The sequence below is a fragment of the Gossypium raimondii genome, chromosome 10, assembly GCF_025698545.1.
Source record: "Gossypium raimondii isolate GPD5lz chromosome 10, ASM2569854v1, whole genome shotgun sequence".
In the NCBI taxonomy this organism is placed as follows: domain Eukaryota; kingdom Viridiplantae; phylum Streptophyta; class Magnoliopsida; order Malvales; family Malvaceae; genus Gossypium; species Gossypium raimondii.
Window position 1 is genome coordinate 43,723,959 of NC_068574.1, and position 14,842 is coordinate 43,738,800.

General features: G+C 34.3%; 1 long non-coding RNA gene across 1 annotated transcript; it reads right to left on the bottom strand.

The window, feature by feature from the left end:
- Positions 1–8,375: 8,375 nt before the first annotated feature.
- Positions 8,376–14,445, bottom strand: LOC105778506 (uncharacterized). Its single transcript, XR_001128765.2, has 3 exons — positions 12,379–14,445; positions 9,028–9,095; positions 8,376–8,879 (listed from the first exon to the last, which is right to left on the bottom strand). It is a non-coding gene; the product is annotated as an uncharacterized LOC105778506 (long non-coding RNA).
- Positions 14,446–14,842: the final 397 nt, after the last annotated feature.

Here is a 14,842-nt window from a genome sequence, read left to right on the forward strand (position 1 = left end):
TTAGGATGAATTCCTCAATTCCGATCATTTAAATAACGGGTCTCAGGAACCAAGCAATATGCCAAATTAGTGGATAGTCCACATCATTAACATTGCATATTGTTTTAAGATGAATAAGAATGGAACTGAAGTGTTTACCGAGGAGTAAAATACTGCTACTTTTGTAAATAAAGTACAGAAAGTGTATAAATAGATGGTTGAATAATACACATCCAGAAAAGATCATTGCCAATATGCCACTATCAAAGTAGCCTCATAAACAAAGAAATAGTTCTTAGGTTCTGCCTAAATTTCATGATAATGACATAAAACTACATCAAAGATCAGAGTCGAACTTTGTTCATAAGAACATAGAATCAATCATTCACAAGAAACAATTTTGCAGCATGTCATATGTGTTGAGCATCCAAAGGAAATAATAAATTGTCAGCCAGTGGCTCTCATCTTACTCGCCAGCATAGTAGTGTCGCCTCACTATGGCATCCTTAACCCCCATTTCAACTTTCATGTAAGTCTAATTATAGTATTAATAACTACCAAGAATTCTTTACCATCCAAAACCTAGGACTAGAGAGTTACTCATTTTCAGATGATATATATATGGCATGAAAGAACAAAATAACTAATCCATTTTTAAGTTGAACTTTTTAATTTCTCTACTATTTTATTAATAGTTAGACATTCAGCAAGAGATGGCAATTTTACAGGAAGAAAAACAATCTTATTATCCTAAACAAATTAAAACTATAAATAGCATTAAAAAACAGTCATTCCAAGTCATGATTGTCATCGGTTGGTATCTTTCACCTAAAACTTATCCGTACATCAACCCTAACTCTGTACTTCATTTACATGAAATCCGCTTGTAAAGATACAAACAAAGTGTTTATAACACCGATCAAATGTTGCTCTACATCTGGATTTGCATTCCAATTTCTTAGTCAAGTAATATAAGCATTCAAATTTTCTAATCTTAAAATCTGATATACTTGAATGCTTTTCATATAAATTAAAAAAAAAACAAGATGAAACAAAAAAACAGATCACATCGAATCCATCAAAGAATTTCCTGTATAATTTAAGCTTGCCAAAGCTATAAAATATCTAACAAAGAAAATTAAAGTAAAGAATCAGAAAATAAGATGCCATGTTCAACCGATTCAACTCAACCGCAATTAAAAATGGCTAAAGCAATGGATTACCATGACGAGAATATGCAAACGATCTTCTCTCTACTAACTCATCCGAGCCACAACCGAGTCGATGAAAGTCTGACTCGACGAGTCGGATCGGAACCAAAAATAACTGAACTGGAATCTCAATAGCTGTAACGAGAAAACTTTTGAATTGAAGAAACTAAAAACACAAAATTATGACGATAAACAATAAGAAAACAAAGCTTTCTTCTCACGATTTTTCCCTTTTTTTTATTTAACTCATCAAATGAAAAATAAAAATTCAGAACATTTCTACCCTCTAAGAACATTTTGAGGCTATTAATTTCTAGTCTCAAAAACCAATACAGAGAAAATACTAAACAAAAAATGGATAGGTGGCAAAAGCCGCAGATCAAACCACAAATGAAGAAATTCGAAACAGATCTGTTACGTTGGGGGATGAAAATATATGTACCTCCTGCTCCGATAAAGTGCAAGTCAGCTGCGATATTCGTTCGTCCAGGTTCCAATACGAGTTCGAACCCACAGAAAACCACGGCGATAATCAACAGAGAGGAATAAAGGAATGAAAGAATGAAGGAAGAGAGTGGGGGATTACTGGAATATCGATAATCTCATGGAAGTTTTCTAATAGAAATGAAGGAATGAAGGAGAAGAGACTGGGCGTGAAAGTTCAGAGGAGAGCTTGGAAAATGTCTACAGAGGAGAGCTTAGAAAATGTCTTACAGAAATTGAAAGGGTAAGACATTTTCCTTAAAATGTAAGGCATTTTCCCGTGTTTGGGAATTCATTTTCCAAATGGAAAATGGTTTCCGGCAAACAAACTCTGGAAAAGTTGGAAAACAATTTCCGAAAAATCAATTCCCTTAAACAAACAGACCCTTAGTCCTTTTCACTTAATTAATGATGTAAACTTCAAAATTTCTTAACGAAATTTTAATACGACCTTAATTTAATTCTGTAGAAACTAAATAAATAATAAAATAATAATTTACTCATCAGAATTGTGGTCTCGAAACCACTATTTTTGACATCCTTGAAAACGGGCTATTACATGTGTGACTTGGCCCACATGTAGAATTTTCTTACTCATAACATACTCAAATACAACTGGCAAATCAAAATTTTCATAACATATGTTTTTTCATATTTTAAGACTTATAGCATATAAAAATAAATTCTACCCTCATCCGCTACACACCATCTTCATCCAACCAATCACACCAATTAGAACCACCTGAGTCCATCCATCTAATCACACCAAAACGTGACGGTATGCCACTCCTAAATATGCAACTATGCTGCTAGACAGAAATTACAATTTAACCCCCAAAATTACAGTAGAACTGCCAGAATACACTTCCTCCATCATATCAAATTTCACCCCAATGCATATGCATAATCATGATAACATACATATCTCATAAGTTATATGGCATGCATACCTAACATATATATATATTAGAGCATAACATATCACATAACTTATACAAAACGAAACTTACATATCACATAACTTATTCCCTTCTAGGCCTACAAAATGCCCACAGACTAAATTTTTGAGTCCATTAATTGACCCCTAATTGGGCCTTCAATTTGGCCAAAAAGGGCCCACACGACCTACCTTCTCAGGCCGTGTAGTCACACACGGCACATAGTCAACCATACAGTCGTGTGGTGCACACGATCTGTCACATGACTTGCCACACGATCGTGTGACACTGGACAGTTTCCAAAGCAACCCTTTTTTGATTTCTCCACGATTTAATCGAGTTAGTTCATACACCTAGTGAGAGTTCTGACAAAACACACAATTGCACACTCTGAATCTTACATTTGGAACCAAAACACATCGATTCCAAACTCAATTTAAATCCCAAAATCATCCTTAAACATAGTTCTTTCTTAACGAAAAATAGTCCCCAAAATTCAATGTACGAGCACTCACCGCCCAATTAACATCAACCTAAGTCGTTAAAAGAACTTAATTCACTGGAGGTTCGTCTAACGCCACACATTCCACTCCTAAAACAAAAGATATCACAATTAATAAAACCTCACCACAAGAATAATCCAAATCAATCCCCAAAGCCTTTAATAACAAATGATCTTTAATCACAAAATACCATAACCAACAACTAAAATACTAAATCAAAACCTAATGAAGGAACAAAACTTACCAACGTCACCCTAAAATATCAGTCTGAATGGCCCTTAAGCAACGGACAAGAAATTGCCAAGGAATTAAGGAACAAACAAAATGGAAAAAGAAGAAAAATAAGTTTAAAAGATGCTGCAAGAACAAAACCAATTCTAAGAGCCAATTGAGAGGGCAAAGAAAAGAATGAAAACAATGGAGTAGTGATAGCAATAAGGAAAAGTTTGGACGGTAGTGGGAAAGTAAGAAACGTAAGCAATGGAGTGGAAATATTGGACAAAAAAGGGGATGAGTTTAAGGAGTAATAGCAAAAATATTTCCATCTTGCAATCACAGGGATTCGAACATGAGACCTTAAGTAGACATACAAGGCACTCAACCACCACAACAAATAAAATTACTTGACATACTTGAACAATATAAATATAAGTTTAGGGCGTTACATATAAATTATTAAATTGATGCAAAATTTCTATAATATAAGATGTGATTGAGATCATTTTTAAAATCAAAGCTCAAAATTGAAAGTTATAGCAATTTCAGGTTTTAAGGACTAAATTGAATAAAATGAAAAACTTTAGGGATATTTAGAAAATGAAATTGAATTGATTTATGCATATAATATGATGTTATAAAATGTTTGGCGTTGATATATTGAACGAATTATTGTATAGATTGGGAATTAGATCAAATAGAAAAATCAAGAAAAGATAAATTTATTTATTAGTCCTCAAAGATTTAGTTTTTTTTGTTTTGACCATATAAGTTCATATAGTATGATTGTATTAAATTATTATGTATTTGGATTATGAATATGTGTATGTTTGGTTGACATTTGGATTGTTTACAATTTGGTACAAAATGTGAGATTTGGACTAAATTGTAAGGAAATAATATATATAGGATGAAAATACCCGGGTGAACTTAGTAAAAGTTTTGTACACACTTGTACGGATTGTTTACTAATGATTATCGACATCCAATATTTTGTTGCGGACTCGAAGATACATGTGACACAAGTTTAGCCTGAACTGGTAACCTAATGTTATTTCAAAGGTTAAGCCTAGACTTGCAACTTGACATGAATATGTATTCAGCTTGGATGAGAAATTATTGTACTGGAGATACCTGTGTAACAGGATCCATTTACTAGAGTTCATTGGGCTACGTAGCTAATGAAAAGAAAATTTGAAATGAAGTAATATGAGATTGATGTTTGAATGAATAAATGTGGAATTGAATAAGAACATGATATTGAGATATTGATTTTGAAACGAATTGAATTGGTATATGTTTAAATGAAATTATGGTTGATTATATGTTAAACTCACATTGTCATTGTGATTTGTCATGTTAGGCAAACTTTGTCAAGCTAATTAGTTTGTTATGTTTAATTGTACGATGATGTAAGTTTTTGTTTAAGTACTTATAACCTTACTAAGCATTCAATGTGCTTATCATGTTTTTTTTTTCCTTTTAACTTGTAGATCTGTTGTGGAACGTGTCAAGCCAGATAAACATTCGAAGCTCACACATCCCGTCACAATTCGGTAGATGTTTGATCATTATGAACCTTGGGTTTGTAGCATGCATATAGGTCTTTTGGTACAAACTTGAGTATATAAAAGTGTTTTGGTATATTCATTATAGTATAAGATGTTTTGATGATTTTGGTAATTTGAAATGTTTTGGTAACTTAGTTCATATATGGAAATTAGGTCTATCTCTATCCTATTTCTCTCCTCTCTTAATCTTCCCTTTCCTCTATCCAAGTTACCTAAAAAAATTTGGTGTGGTGAGTGTGGATCAAACATGTAACACTTAGATTTCTAGACATCTTGATGGTGAGTCCCAACGAATCTACTCTTGCTCACCAACCTATGAATTAATAAAACCCTCTAGCTAGTACCAATCATCATCTAGTAACGATTCATTCCTATAACTCACTTGACCAATATGACCAAAGAACCCTTATCCCTAAAGGAAGTGCCATAGTAAATTCTTGAGGAACCTTTTAGGGAATTTTTTTCGCTACATCAAGGATCTGATCGTCCCAACTCCTAATGACAAATTTAACCCTAACCTAAACTCTAATTCCTAAAAAAATATCTAAATCATGTGTAAGCAGTTACAACAATAAGAACAAAATCGTCAATTAACCTTATAAAATACTAAACTCATGCAAGAACTATAAGCAGTTCGTACCCTAAACCCTACAACATGCTAAGATAAATTATGCAGAATGGACATTTTCCTCCAACAACCTCTTTGCTTTGGATATTTTTGTTGAATGCTTGTGACCTCCTTTTAGACCTCTTAAAGAGAAATACAATAGCAAAAAAAGGATCACCTTTTGCAATAAAACAACTATATAGATATTATGGATGTCACTGATGCATTCAAGTGTAGAGTCCTTTCAATGACTTACTAATCATGCAAGAACATGGTATCAATCTTTCCCAACTAGGTCTATACATACTTTTGATAGCTAGTGTGATAATTTAAGGGCCTTTTTTTGGCTAATCGTGCAATTTTTAAAAACCCCGCAAACTTTCTAGTTGTCAATCAAAATAAAGGTGAACCCTTCAAGAATATATTGGTAGTTTTAATGCATGAATACTGGAGAGAATTGACCGACAAATGGGCAATTCAAACTTCCATTGTTGGTGTGAAACATCCTTACCTAAAAGATGCTCTAACGAATGAAAAGCTAGACAAATTGTACAATCTATATGAAAAAGCCAACATGTACCCAGAAATTGAAGAAATGGGGCAAGCAAACACACCTCACCCATACCATGACTTACTCCATGACAAGTTCAACTATCCTAAGTGAGGTTAGCCTAGAAATAGAGGTTTACTAGCATGAGTTGTACACTTGGGGGTCGCACCATTTAAGTCTTTTCTATCTGTGAAGGATCATAAGTCACACCAACACATTTAGGAAAGTTAAAATATATGCATTAAAAATAGATAAAAGTAATAATCATATATCAATATTTGAATTATTATCCTAAAACTAAATAAAATTTTAAAATATAAAGTATGATTATCTTAAATTATACTTTCATTGTAATTTAAATTATCTAAATCTAGACATAAATAATATCTTCTTGTAAAATATTTTAAGTATTTTAATTAAATGAAATAAAAACAATTAATCATAATTTTTTAATAATAATCACTTACATTATTAAATAAAATAAAATATAATAAATTAAATAGTAATAACTAAACATTTACACATGTGATATAAGAAACTGATTCAGTGAAGGGGTCACATAAAACACGGGAACAACTTGATTATTCCAATTTGGGTAAATGCCATCTATACTATTATTTAAAACTTTAACTGAGTTGGTGTCACCCTCAACCGAGTCTCAAATCGGTTGTAGAATTACCAAAAGTCCAATATTTTTATAAAGAAACAAATATAATTTTGAGGTAGTTTTATTTTTTTAAATACGATTTAGAAAAATACATGCACATAATGTGATTTGAACCAATGCTTCATATTCCTCCTTTCCTTTTTGTATAGTGTAATTACATTTTTCACCCAAATTGGGGTTTTATATATATATATATATATATATATATATATATGATATCGAGTCAATGTCACAAGCTAATTGAACATAGATTAGATTGGAAAAAGATAAAAGAAAAACTAAAATTATTTTAAAACAAAAAATTTAATTATAAGAGTATTTAAGTATTTTAATAATATTATATTTTATAAATTTAATAGTTTAAATAATAAATTTAAAAGAAATTTTAAAATAATTTGAGAATGGGTTGAATCCTTAGATGTTAATTTTATATGATTTTTATGTACTTTCTTTACCCACATCATGGATGCCATATAATGAGGCTAATTTTATTTAGGTCTTTTAATTTAAAAATTGTCTTACATACATATGCCTAAATATATATACATGATATGAATAATGAAAATTGAGAATTTGATGAGAGATGAAGGATATTTGTCTGATAAAAATATATATTGATATGGTGTTGATGGATTAGGTTGAATTAAATTAAGGCTTGATTTTGAAAAAGAGATTAAGATATTTTTATTATTTAAAATATTTTATTTAAATTTAGTTATAAAATATAAAAATACTGATATAATATCATTTTATATTATTTATTGGTGGGAAATTTGAGAAATTTCAATTTTTAATGGTATTAGACAAGGTGATCCCATTTTTCCCAACTTCTTTATGTAGTGTCTCATACACTTGATTCACCAATTTAGCACTCAAAGAAAATGGTACTCTTGCAGATGATATTGTTCTTTTCGCACGTGTCGACAAAGAATCCACAAGATCCATAGAAATTAGAAAGTTCGGTAGGTGGAAGGCGTCTATGCTTTCGTCTGCCGGAAGACTTGTGCTAATAAAGTCTACTACTGCAGTGCAGACGTTTATCATATGCTATTTGTAACTCTATTAATCGTATTTTCTAAAAAGTAAATAAAAATCACTCCAAATTGCGCCACTCGATCCAAAATAGATGTGAGACTTGGTATTCCACAAATGAAAATTCAAAACCAAGCTTAGCTCACCAAATTATGTTGGAAGGTCATTAACCAAAAGGATGAACTTTGAGCTAGGTGCCTTGGCATTCCACCACTTGGAGAGCTTTTAGGAGCGTGATCATGAATCCATCTAATATTGAGGAATGTTACCAAATGCATTTCAAATCTTCATTCATTCTTCCGAATTGTATTTTCAATCTTCTAACTCTTGTTCCTTTCTCTTTATATAAGGATGCTTCTTCTTTTTTCATTTTTATCAATATTTTATTTTAATTAAATTAAGCTACTAAATAATTTTAAATTTTATTAAGATAATTTTATCAATATTTTATTTTTATCAATGCCATAAAAGATTGCAGTTAAAACTGCCAGGTCAGATATATGTGCTCAAGCAACTATATTACAGCCTAGTTGCTAGAACAAACATATGTGGTCAACCCACCATAATTGCAAACAAGCTGCTAGACAAAAATGTGGATAAACCATTAGAATGTGCAGATCATTAAACTGTCAGAATCTTCCTCCTTTCAACATCATCCCAAATCTCATGCAACATGTCATGGCATGCATATACATAGTTAGAATGATAAGCATGTAGGACATGCTAACGTACAATAACATAAAATAAAAGAATGGACCCTACGAATCCTACATGTATAAGTCACACACCTTACACACATCTCATACAAAAGTATATTCACAAATACCTTGTTTTCAAGTCTTATTTAAGCGGTATGGACCCTACGGATAGACTAATTACAATTCACAGATCAAATCAGGCCTAAATGAAAATTTTCAGAAAATGGGCACACACATCCGTGTGGCCCACTCAACCTAATTGACCTTGACTGTGTGAACCACATGGTCTGGCACACAGCCTACCACACGGTCATGTGGCATCGACGGTCCACTTTTTGGCTTTGCGTCGTTCACTATTTTTTAAGATTTTCATTACACACCTGACCATTGTTCGATGCCAACACCACAATAGCAATTTCAGTACCTAAAATAACACACCAAATAACAGATTAGAAACATAAATGAGAATTGATTAAAAAGAATCAACCCTTGCTTCCTAGAAAATAAGCCAAAACAATAAGATATTCGCCCCCAAATAGTAAAAACATCCCTAAAGCCATTTAATCACTTACCCTTAAAGAATCCACAATTACTAACAGGAACTAGGTTGTTACAGGAATGATCATCTCAAAAGTTTCACCTAAAACAAATTGTACAACAACTCGTTATAAACTCCAAACCAATTCAAACGGAAAACCAATATTCTCAAGAAATGAGCACAAACAACAAGATTAAAGGAAGAAAGGACGATTAGCAACTTAACTTTCCCTTTACCACAATTGGCTAAATAATGAAATCCGAAAAGAGCAAAGAAGTATAGAAATCAGCAAGAGGATGGTGAGGAATAAAATTTTGAAGGAAAAATTCCAAGAAGAAGAAAGATGAAAGCGAGAGAGAGAGAAGAAATTATTTTTGTATATTTCCATAACTGTCTTTCCTCCCACGGGTTGTCCAATAAAAAGAGAAATAACGACACCAGTAATAACATCCTAGTAAGAGCCAAATTCACCGTATTACTAACTATCTAAAACGCTCCGTTTAAGTACTAGTATACCCCCTTACACGCACCATTTTCATTAATCCTTGCCCAAAACATACCATTTCATTACAATAACTAAATTTAACAAAATTACAATTAGCAGACCGTTATTTGAATGTTGAGAAAAATTATCCCATATCAAGTACTCCCCTCTCGAATATGATCTTTGTCCTCAAGGATCGAATAGTGGATACTGCTGCTGAAACTCAAAAAACCTCTCCCACGTCGAGTCTTCTAGGAAATTATTTGCCCATTCAACTAACACATTTGTGTCTACTTGATTACCTCATTTAACAATTCTTTTGTCAACAATTCGAACTGGTGTTTTGGTAATAGCTCAATCCGAGTCGATAGGAGGGAGTGTAGCAGAACTGGGAAGTGAGCCAATATATTTTTTAAGTTGTGAAACATGGAAAGTGGGATGTATACAAGCATCAGTTGGTAGGGTGAGAGTATAAGCAACTTGACCTCTTTTGGCTACCACAGGGTACGGGCCAAAATAATGAGAAGCAAGCTTCTGGTTACCTTATTTCCTAATGAAATGTTGTCTGTATGGTTGAAGCTTAAGGTAGACCAAGTCACCTACCTGAAATTCCCTCTCTGATCTCTTTTTATCAGCCATGTGTTTCATTCTATCTTAATCCCTTTTGAAATAAAACTTCAGCATATGTCAAGCTACTTCTCTCTACTAGAGGCTCCTGTCTACTACAGTAATTGGGTGGCCCCTGCCAAATAAGGTAAATGGTGTGGAGGTTCTTGACCATATAGAGCCTCATAAGGAGTAGTTCGTATGGTTGAGTGATAAGTGGTATTATACCACCATTCAACCAAGGGAAGCCATAGTGCGCATTCAGAAAGTCTCTCCCTAGACATGTATCTCAAATACCCTTATAAGTATCTATTGAGCATTTTAGTCTAACCATCAATTTGAGGGTGGTAAGTAGTGGATAAGTAAAGCTTAACCCCCAAATATTTAAATAGATATTGCCAAAATGAACAGATAAACACCTTGTCTCGATCAGAAATGATGTATTCTGAAACTCCATGTAACTTATAGATGTGCTCTAAATACTGCTAAGCCACAATGAGTATAGTAAAATGATGAGATAAGCCAAGAAATGACCATTTATAATAAGCCTATCAACTACCACAAAAATAGTATCCTTCCCTTTCGATGATGGCAAACCTTCTACAAAATCTAAGCTTACACCTACCCAAGTACGATCAGGCACTGGTAAGGGTTGAAGTAGACTTGGGTATGCTAAACTGTCATAATTACATATTTGGCAAATAGCACATTCTTTGACCCATCGCTTCACATATTTGGAAAGACCCTTCAAATAAACAAGTTCTAAGATTCTTTGTCTGGTTGTATGCACTCCTGAATATCCCCCAACATCCTCACTGTGAAACAAGTCAAAAAGTTTCTTCCTCAATTTTGGGCCCTGACCAACTACCACATTTCATTTCTTTCTTAACACCTTGCTATGCCATGAGTATTTCGAATGTAGATGAGGGTCCTTTTGTAGGTCTGAGCAAATCTACTGTAAAACAGGATTAGTAACACAATAATTCAAGATTCGTTCCCATACCTCAGACCAGGAAATACTTTCCTTACATTGGAATAGTTGCCCTTCTTATATATGATCCCTTTGAGACAATACACCAGCTACTATTTTTTGGCTTTCTTTTCTGTAAATGATAGAATAATCATACGCCAAGCATCTTTCTAGGCCATTTCTGTTGATAAGGTGTAATAGTTTATTTGTGAGAAAGGAACCACAAGCTCTAGTGGTCAGTAAGGAACCACAGGCTCTAGTGGTCAGTTTTGATAAAAAGTCTGCTTACTAAATATGGATGTCATTTTTTAATAGCCAATAATACTATGAGCATTTCCTTGTCATATATGGACAAGGACTAATGTTTGACTCCCAACCCTTTACTGAAGAAAGCAACAGGTCTCCCTTTTTTTGTTGCAAGACTACCCCTATACCCTGACCACAAGTATCACTCTCCACACAAAACTCATCTCTAAAATTAGGAAGAACCAACACAAGTTCTTGAGTCGTTGCTGCCTTGTGTTGATCAAAGGCTACCTGTTCTTTGTCAAACTAACTCTAAGGTGTCTTTTTTTAACAATGTTGTTAAAGTCTTGACAATAGTTTCATAGTGTTGAATGAACCTTCTGTAATAACCCGAGAGCCTCAGAAACCCTTGTAACTCTTTGATCGAAACAAGGGTAGGCCAATGAAGGACCCTATCAACTTTCAAGGGGTCCATTGAAACAGATCCTTGGGATATAATATACCCTAGATATTCCACTTGTGTAGTGCCAAAACTACATTTTCCCTTGTTGGCATACAATTGGTGATATATTAGAATATTTAAGACCTCTCGTAGATAAGTCAAATGTTTTGACCAACTAGCAGAATCACTAAGATGTCATAAAAAAAACTAACATTGTCTTCCTCAGCAGTGGTTTGAAGACACTATTCATTAATGATTAAAACTAGATGGTGCATTGGTCACGACAAATAGCATGACCAGGAACTCATAGTATCCCTCATGAGTCCTAAAGGCTGTTTTATGTATGTCACCCTCCTACATTCGAATCTGGTAGCACCCGGACCTTAAATTTAGTTTGGAGAGATAGACTGCTTGTCCCAACTCATCCAACTGTTCCTGGATCACAGGAATGAGGAATTTGTCCTTGATAGTTAGCTGGTTAAGTTGCCTATAATCCACACATAATCACCCGCTACCATCTTTCTTTTTCACCATAACAATTGGTGATGCAAAGGGACTGTTATTGTCCCTTATAATCCCAACATTAATAATTTCCTTGATAAGCATTTCAATTTTATTATTTTGAACAGTAGGGTACCTATATGGATGGACCTTGACCACCTGAGTCTCATCTTGAACGGGTATCTTATAGTCCTGAAATCTGACAAGAGGAACGCCTTTAGGAAGTTAGAACACATCCTCAAATTTATTTAAGAGCAATTCAATATCTTTGTGCATAGTCTGTGATGGTAAGGTCAGAGTAGTTTGGATAGAACTAGTCAACAACATGAGAGTGAGGCCCTGTCCCATCACATTGAAGTATTTAGAAATTTGAGCACCAGAAAAAACATGTAGACCCTCAGGAAGAATACTTTGGAAAGTACAAGACGTCCCTAAATACTCAACCTACATTGTAAGAAAAAAGAAATTCCAGATAATTAACCCCAATGAGTGAAGCCATTAGACACCAAGAACTAAATCACAACCTTTTACTGGAAGCACCATAAAATCAGTGGAGATTTGACACCCTTACGCCTCACATTTCACCAGACAACTGACACCCTGAGTAGCTAATTGCACATCATTAGCAACCATCACTTTAAGCTTACAAGAAGGATCCACATGTAGATGTAGTTGCTTCACCAGTTTGCAGTCCATAAAATTGTGAGTACTGCCCGAATCTACCAAAATAATGGTCTCACATGGACCAATTCGAGCTAATAATCGCGTTGTGTTGTGACCCTGAGAACCATTAAGGGCATGCAAAGACAGAACAGAAGCTACTAACTCAACTTCAACTTCAGTCACTTCTAACTTCTCGGGGAAATCTTGAAACTCATTAGAAGTAAGGCTCTTAAGTTCATTATCCAGCTCAACCAAGGCTTCAATCACCAATTGATAGATTTGAGACTTGGCACATTTATGCCCTGGTGTGTATTTGGAGGGATACAAAAAACATAGTCCCTTTTTTCTTCTGTCTTCCATCTCAACCTATGAAAAAGCTTTAACTGGAGTTTTTGCATGAGAATTGTTGGAAGAATGAACTCCTGGTATAGTGTGAGAGTTGTATCCTTTAACTAGAGGCAATAAAGGCTTAGGGGAGCTAAAGTTCCCTCCTATAGGAGTATTTTTCTTAGTAACAATGCCGACTATATCCTCCACTTCAATAGCACTAGTGAAAGCTTCTATCAAGGTGGTTAGCTTGAATAATCGCAAATACTGACCAATATCGGGTTTGAGATTATTCATAAAAATGATCAAGGCATAAATTCCAAGTAAACTTAATTGATTCAAAAGGCTCACAAACTGGTCATAATATTAGTCGGTCATACTTGTTTGTTTAAGAGCCACCAACTTAGTCATTGGGTCTCCAAGTACCTACGGGATACGAATCTCTCCTGCAAGGCTCGCGCATACGCCTCCTAAGTCAATTGTCGAATGCCACCGTATTGTTGAAAAAAGAAATGGCGCCACTCCAGGGCCCTTCCCTACAGATGCAACATCATGATTCGAACCTTAGCTGAATCTTCCACGTTTTCAGCTTCGAAAAACTGCTTCAGCTTGGACCATCCCTGAAAGTTCGTTCCATCAAATCAAGGGCAAGTAAGTTGGAACCCTCTTCCCAAAAGATCTCCTAAGCTTGCTCGAGAGTAAGTACCCGTGTGTTCGAGATCTATAACTGGTGACATAACTAGGCTATCCTTGGGTGGAAATCCTGGTGGCGGTGCTCCCAGAAGTCCCTTACCTCTATTCGAGACCCCTCCATGAATAATGGTTGAAGGTAGTCCAAAATACTGCTCAAAAATTGAGTGCATCTCAGCTCTAATTTCCCATTGTATTTCCCCTTTAAAATCCTCACGAAATTCCTTGAAACAAGAGTCCAACTTCATTTCTAGTTTAGTATCGAGCTTGTTGTCAAGCTGGGAAAGCTTATGTTATAGAAACCCCAATTCCTTTTGCAATTGTGTCGTGACTCTGTCATTCGCCATGAGAATCGTTTAGCTTTGATACCTTTGGTGAGGAATGAAGGTTTGAAGGAAAAATTCCAGGAAGAAGAAAGATGAAAGCAAGAAAGAGAGGTAGAATAAAGAATTAAGAGAAGAAGAAATTGTTTTTGTATATTTCCATAGCTACCTTTCCTCCCACGAATTGGCCAATAAAAGGAGAAATAACGGCACCAATAATAACATCCTGGCAAGAGCCAAACGCACAGTATTACTAGCTATCTAAAACGCTCCGTTTAAGTACTAGTATACCCCATTACATGCACCGTTTTCATTAATCCTTACCCCCAAAACGCACCGTTTCATTATGTTAACTAAATTAACAGAATTACAATTAGCAGACCGTTATTTGACCGTTGAGCAAAATTATCCTATATTAGAAGACTAAATCAAGTAATAACACTTCAGGAAATTGGAAACGTACAGAACACAATCAAAGATAAAGAGAGATCAATTGAACAAGAAAAATAACCACAAAATTCCACTGTCCTAAGAAGGAAAAAGAATGGAAAAGAAAAGAATAGGGAAGAAGAAAGAACAACAATTTAGAACGTGAGA